Source organism: Suncus etruscus, chromosome 3, assembly GCF_024139225.1.
Source record: "Suncus etruscus isolate mSunEtr1 chromosome 3, mSunEtr1.pri.cur, whole genome shotgun sequence".
NCBI lineage: Eukaryota > Metazoa > Chordata > Mammalia > Eulipotyphla > Soricidae > Suncus > Suncus etruscus.
In genome coordinates this window covers 1181525-1188805 of record NC_064850.1, presented here as the reverse complement: position 1 = coordinate 1188805, position 7281 = coordinate 1181525, and the positions used below count along the sequence as shown (strand labels likewise).

The 7281-nt window shown below is 41.6% G+C and overlaps 1 non-coding gene across 1 annotated transcript; it reads right to left on the bottom strand.

Annotated features, from left to right (window-relative positions):
• Positions 1-1172: 1172 nt before the first annotated feature.
• On the bottom strand, positions 1173-1284 carry LOC126004895 (U6 spliceosomal RNA). The gene has a single exon (XR_007494119.1). It is a non-coding gene; the product is annotated as a U6 spliceosomal RNA (small nuclear RNA).
• Between the last annotated feature and the right edge of the window lie 5997 nt (positions 1285-7281).

Below are 7281 nucleotides of genomic sequence, written 5' to 3'. Positions count from 1 at the left end.
GGCTATATTCACTTTATCATTTTGTCAAAATGATTACTGTTGTACGGTATTTTTCCACCAGATTAACTGTGATGATTAAATGAAGTTTTAGGGAGATAAGCAAGAAGACCTTTAGGAAGAACTTTTCTAAAAAGCCAAAAGTTGACTGAATAAGAAATTTAGAAGTAAAACAATAAAAGAGTAAATATGAAATGATTACTGCTGTTCACTCATTCAGAGGGTCTTACTCCTGCACTACAACTCAAATCCTTTATACCTTCCAGTTTCCTTCTATAGAAAGTGTTCCCTGATTCCCTCCCAATGAATCTTTCTTCCTCTATGTTCCCTGCCCCAGGTTGTGTTACACATCCCACATGAACTCATTATAACATGTATTCCAGTGGTTTGGTTTAATACATGATTCACCCAGTTGGTTTGGAACTTCTTGCAGACATAGGTGGTCTTTGTCATTTTTCTCAGTGACTCTTATATAGGTCTTCTCACGTGGGAGAAATGTTCAAGTCAATGGTGACAACAATCACATATCATTGATTTTGAAATAAAAGATACATGAGAATATATATGACTGAAACCCAACTACAATCATGTTTGTAATCAAATTGTATAAATAAATATATTAAAAAAGATACATGAGAATAAACACAAGTGTATGCAAAGATTATTTTTGCAGCAACACAAGATTTTTTTCCAGTTGAAATTGCACTACCTGAAAAATTACTTTATTCTAATGTGTTTAAAGCACAATACTGAGACTGCTGATATGATCTCATAATAGAATGCATTTCTGGGGTTCAGAAGACAGTACAGTGGGTAGGGCATCTGCCTTGCATGTGAGTTTGATCCCCAAATTATGTTATGGTCCCCCAAGGAATGATCCCTGATCATAGAGCTAGGATTAAACCTGGAACAGTGTGCCTCTCCTTGCCCCACCCAAAATGAGTGCATGTATTTTATGTGTGTGGTCCTGGGTTTAATCCCTACCTCAGACAAAAGGGGGCAAATCCTAAGAACACACAATAAAATTATAAAAATATACATGTGTACAAACAAACAATTTCTGAGCTTAGGAGGTTAGTTTGTTATATTTATTTTTATTGTAGGTTGTTGGATCACACCCTGTGATGCTTAAGACTGTGCTCAGGGATCAGTAGACCATATGGGATGCTGGGGATCAATCTGAGGTGGTCCTCACGCAAGGTGAGTACCCTGTTTTCTTGCACAGGGGCCATGCTAATCTTCTTTGTATTATTCCAATTTTAGTATATGTGTTGCTGATGTGAGCACAGACACCCTATTTCTGTACTAGCTTTCTGAATCCAGTAAGCCTATCCTTAAGGTGAACACTTGTCAGGTTTGTGCATAATTTTGAGGTAGCTTCACAATAAAAGCATGTTTTTGAAGGAGGAGACAATCACTGTCTCAAAAAGCCCATGGAAAGTGCCACTTAGAACTACCCCACACCTTTTGAAAGCAAAGGATGTGCTTAGCTTCATCTATCAAATGATAACGTTCTATAAAGCTTTCAGAGAAGTGAACTTTGTGATAAACCCATTTTCTCTTTACAATTGTGTTGTTGCAGAAATATATTTCCCCTCAAAGCATGATCAAAAGCTATGTGCCAAGAATAAAAGATATTTTAAAATCAAATTTCACCCAGAAAACTTCAAGGGAACTGATACCCATCAATAAAGGAATGGCTAAACAGAGAGCCAAGTTGTATTAGTTGACAAGAAATTTGTGTGAATGCCTCTCCCAGTCTCCTTCCCTGGGCTCCTGCTGCATCCGTCAGCCTCAATTCTGGTAGCAGTTACCACTGCAATCACTCGCACTAAAGTCAGAAAGGAGAGGGGCAAGAAAAAGAAGAGAGGGACTGAAGGGAAAGAAATGACACAAACACGACAGCTATTGATCATTTCTTTTTACCACTTGGCAGCTGACAGAGAGACTGGCTCAGAGCGTGTCAGGCGACATCTCACCCAGAACACAGGGCTTGAATAACTTTCAGAGCTTTCTCTTCTCACTTTCCTCCTAGATCCACTGCTTTCCTTTGGACTGGGAGTATTATTTGGAGCCCAGAGATGGGGCAGAAGTGGAGGAGCGAGGAAGTCAACTCTGCTGTAGGATTTCTGAATGCATGTTCTACACACAGAGCAGAATGTGTGAAAGAGGCTCCTTTATGTCCCACTTCGAGATTAACCAAGAGAAGATCTGACACCGAATGAAATGTTTAAGAACGTGGTATTCAAAGATGGCCCAGGACCAAGACAGAAGGAAAATATGGAAGCAAAGGGGGGATTTTATAGCTCTTGAGTGCTTGGCCTTGTTCCTGGAAAGGTCAAAGGTGTGAAAGAGAGATGAGTCAATGGATCAAAAGAAGCTTTAGATTTAGGTCATTTTACAATGAGGGGTACATAGTGGTGGGTGGGTGTAGGATGGCTGGGAAGGGAACAACACTCAGGTTTTGCGTGCCAGATTAGATGCTGCAAGGCACATCTCACCAAGCATCCTGGCTTCTAAGAGGCCAACCTCTCCTCATGAGGGACAGAGCCCAGATTGTTCCTAATCCAGAATGTCCACAAACAAAAGAGATGTAAATACACTATCAGAAGTTGGAAAAAATTAAGTGGACCAGAGCAATAATACAGTAAGTAAGGCACATGCCTTGCATGCAGCTGACTGGAGGGTTGTGTGTTTGTGTGTGTATGTGTGTTTGTGTGTTTATTTATTCAGTCATCTTTTTTGGACATTTGAGTTCTTTTCAGATTTTTTGAATAGTGAGAGCAATGTGTATGCTACATTTTCTTATCCTAGTAGATTTCAATATTTCTTAATCATAGAATTTTGGCAATTTAACAGTGATATGTCTTGATTGAGATTCTTTGGATTTAAAAAATTGGATATTCTGGGGGCCGGGAAGGTGGCGCTACAGGCTAGGTGTCTGCCTTGCAAGCGGATGGACCACGGTTTGATCCCCCAGTGTCCCATATGGTTCCCCAAGCCAGGGGTGATTTCTGAGCGCATAGCCAGGAGTAACCCCTGAGCGTCAAACAGGTGTGGCCCAAAACAACAACAAAAAAAAAAATTGGATATTCTGGGTAGAGTGACAGAACAGCAGGTAGGGTGCTTGCCTTGTATGTGACAGACCCTGAAGTTTGATCCTGGCACCCAACCTGGATCTCTCAGCACAAACAAGAGCAATCTTTGCACTCCGAGCCATGAGTAAGCCCTAAATACCCCTGGGCATAGCCCCCCCCCCCAAATAAAATGAGTTATGTGCTAGCGCAACTTATAGCTCAGATTAAAAAAAAAATCTAGCCTGTGACACAATCATGAAATTAAATTCTTGTGAATGTAGCAAACTTATACTAAATGAGGTTAATCGTGCATGTAAGTTCAGATTTCCAGGAGCACAGAGGAGGAGCAGGATGTTCTCAATGGGTGGTAGAACCTTCTCCTGTGTATGCGTGTGTGAGTGCATGTACTTGTATGTGTGTCTTCTGTGTACATGTGTGCATATTCCGGCTTTCTAAGCAAGAAAGGTGTAGCTTTTCTTCACCCTGGATATTCTTATTCAAAGGAATTTGCTTCTGTGTGAGTTGGGGCATGATTCATTAGATAGGAACATTTCCCCCTCTTTTAAATTATTTTTATTTAAACAAGGTTACAAGGTTGTTCATACTACAGTTTTTTTCCACAGATAAAGTTGTTCATGATTGAATTGCAGTCATACAATGTATAGCAACCTTCACCATTGTCTCAAGTCAGCCCCTGAAGAGGTTGACTGATGGAGGAACGGAGGATGAAGTCTTTCCCCTGCAGCTCGGAGCACGCAGCCGGTGGTTCTGAGGTCAATCGGCAGGTAAACAGCTCGCAAACAGTCAGACTTGTGGAAATATTAGCTTTATTCGGTGGACAAGACTGAAGTCCAAAGTCTCAGCATCAGTTTCAGCCAAAAGCCACTGCCTTCCACAGACCCTTGTTTTTATCCCCCAGAATCAGGTACCACCCAATGGTGGGATCAGATACCACCCAATGGTGGAAGCAGAATCAAGTACCACCCTAGGGTGGGGGCAGGATGCCAGGTCACACCCTAGGGTAGGGCACAATCACCATCAGGGTAGGGTCAGTAACATAATAATCCCATAAAATGTTTACATACACAACAACCATTTCCGCACATTTCCGCAACAACGAGGTAGGAACATTTTCTTTAGGCTCACCCAATTTGAGAAGTCATCTTATCTCAGGCTAAGCCTCAAAGGAAAGGAACAGAGAGGTGATAGAATTAGCCTGACTTCAGAGCAGATGGCAGCTTTCTGGAGAGAAATGGGGCATAAAATGCAAACAATGAGAGGCTTGAAAAAAATTCTTCTGCACAGCTATAAAAGCAACACAAAGCCATGAGTCCAGAGCGTTGGTGTAATGCTAAAACACACCAGGAAAACTAGGGGGTCCTAAATTAGAAGAAGAAAGAGCATGGGGGTATAGGCATGTATATTTTCTTATAGGGGGCAGGCATTCAACTTGCAGTTCACAAAGTCAGGTATAAAGTAGGTAAATTTATCTTACTATAAATGAAGCTATTACTCAAAAGGTACTCTCTTCCGGGCACTAGGAACTTAACTTCAGCCATATCAGATTTCCCACTTTTCCCTCTATGATTGCATCTAGGTTAGAGGCTCACATATCACCCATAAAGATTGGGGTGCAGGAAATATCTGCTTGAGCCTGTAGCACTCTTCTTCTGTTCACAGAAGCATGGACACTTGGAGCTTGCTACTAAGCCATCCTATGTCCAAGTGGGTGAATAAATCACTTTGGGTCTTGCTCTGGCTCCACTAAGTCTCAGAACTTGCTTGGGCATGTAGGAGAGTGCATTCTGGGGATACAGAGGCTCACTGGAGTCACCCATAGAAAACTGTCACTTGAGTATGAAACAATCTTCCAATTTCCCAACATTCCTGCCACTTCTTGTATTCGTTGGTATACGCTGGGGCTTTCTCAAACTCACCCATGGGTGGACAAAGATCGTGCAGACAATCAAACTGAACTAGGTATTTTTTCCTCCCTCAAACCTATCAGGTCAAGGAAGCTCATGCTTTCTTTGTGCTGTCATTCTGAGATCTGTCTGGAGTATTGCTTATAAAATCTTTTCTAGGACTCTGCTCTAAATTCTCTCTGCTCCTCGCTTCCTGCTTTTCCTGATTTGCAAAAGGGTGTTGGGGCCACTTGAGTGCAGATGGGGAGGGGGATGCAGAATTACAGAAGGAAGCGTCTAGGTTGTACTTAGTCACTTTTCCATAGGTGCGATATACATCTCAGTGCTTCCTGTTCTCTGGAGGCCCAGGCTAACCGAACACTGAAAAGCTAAAATTAGATCATTTTGTGTTGACTGCTTTCTTTGAAGTTATCCTTCCCTTAGGCACTAATGCTGACTACCCTAACTTGGGAGAAGGACGACAAGGTTAAAGGAGAGGTGAAGACTAAAGGAGGAACCTTACTCCTGGTACTCTTTTCCACAGCTCCAACATGGCTCAGAGGACTGGAACATATACCTTGCATGCAGTACCTCCAGGTTCTACCCTGGGCATCACATGATTCTCTCAGTAATTGTGATTGTTGTAGTCTTCAAACACTGTTCCAGATGTGACCCAAACATTCAAAACAAAACCAAAGAAAATAAAATCAATCACAGTCCATGTACATTACAAAGAAATTAAACACTATCATGTAAGCCCTGGAGTAATCACAGAATAGGTTCAGGCAATCTTACCTTAGGTACTGTGTTGATGGAGTTGGGAGAAGGGGAAGAAATTTGGGGGGTCTGAATTGGGTTAAAGACAGAAGAGCAGAATGTTGGACTGTCTTCTGGATCTGGGTTTTTCATGGTTACAGACTAGAAAGTACCCCAATATTCTGTTCTTTTAATAAAGTAAAAGCAGCAGGAAAGAGTTGGCAAGGAGCAGTGTCTCTGGATCAATGTTGTGGGGCTGGAGCAATCCATACCTGTGAGCACTTGCCTTAAGTAAGATTTGCCTTAAGTAAAAGTGGTCAACCTGAGTTTGATGCCTGGCATCTCATAAGGTTCTCCAAGCACAGCCAGGAGTGATTACTGAGTGTAGAGTGAGGTATAATTCCTGAGCATCACAAGTTTTGGTCCCCAAAAAAACACACAAACAAAAGAAATTACCTTCTCCTGAAATCAATAGATTTTTTATAATAAATTGATTTTTAATTATGAGAACAAAGATGCAAAGAACGAGGACAAGGTAAAGTTACAGAGGAAGGACAATCACCCTTAAACAGAATTCTCAGAAATCCCCTTGCTGATATCCGAACTTTGAACTTTCAGCTAAAGAACATTAAGAAAAATAAAACAGAACCCTTGTACAATTACTTTGTCCCACAAGTCCCCAGATTGTAATAAATAATAATTCTTAGCAGCACACAAAGTAATCTAAAGCCAAAAAAACTTATGTAACTCCTTAAACATTGAAGGCAAAGTACATTTCCATGCACATGCATATTAGTTTAAGTTAACCTCAAAAGTTTAAGTGGGTTGTTTTTCTTAGGGATTAGAGTCAAAGGAGCACAGTAAAAACGGTGTTAGCGTGGCAATTATTGTTTGCATAGGCCCACTAAAATATGTGGGACATGGAAAGGAAAAGCCTTGGCCTAAATACAAGGAGACCCTACCCCTGAAGTTTCCTGGCATAAGACCACTCCAGGCTCCAGGCAAACTAGTTTGTCCAATCCAAGTCATTGGCTGTAGTGCCATTACACTTTTCTTTTTCTTTTCTTTCTTTTTTTTTTTTTTTTTTTTTTTTTGGTTTTTGGGTCACACCCAACGTTGCTCAGGGGTTACTCCTGGCTGTCTGCTCAGAAATAGCTCCTGGCAGGCACGGGGGACCATATGGGACACCGGGATTCGAACCAACCACCTTTGGTCCTGGATCGGCTGCTTGCAAGGCAAACGCCGCTGTGCTATCTCTCCGGGCCCTACACTTTTATTTTTCACACAGTCTCTGTTGTTGGTATCATGTTTCTGTATTAAAGATCCTGGAATCTGCATATCCTAAATTGAAGTCAGGATGGTCTAGAGCGTCCTCTAGTTTCACCTCACAATAAAAGGGCAATGCAGAGAGCTCTGTCCTGTAAGCAGGTCATTGTTGTCAAGTCTTCTTAGTGTTGAGGGAAGTCTCTTTTGAGCAGGTCAATGTCAGAGCAGTGGTATGGTCTTCTCTGGTAGAGGATTGCTTCCAGATGATGTTATAAATGACC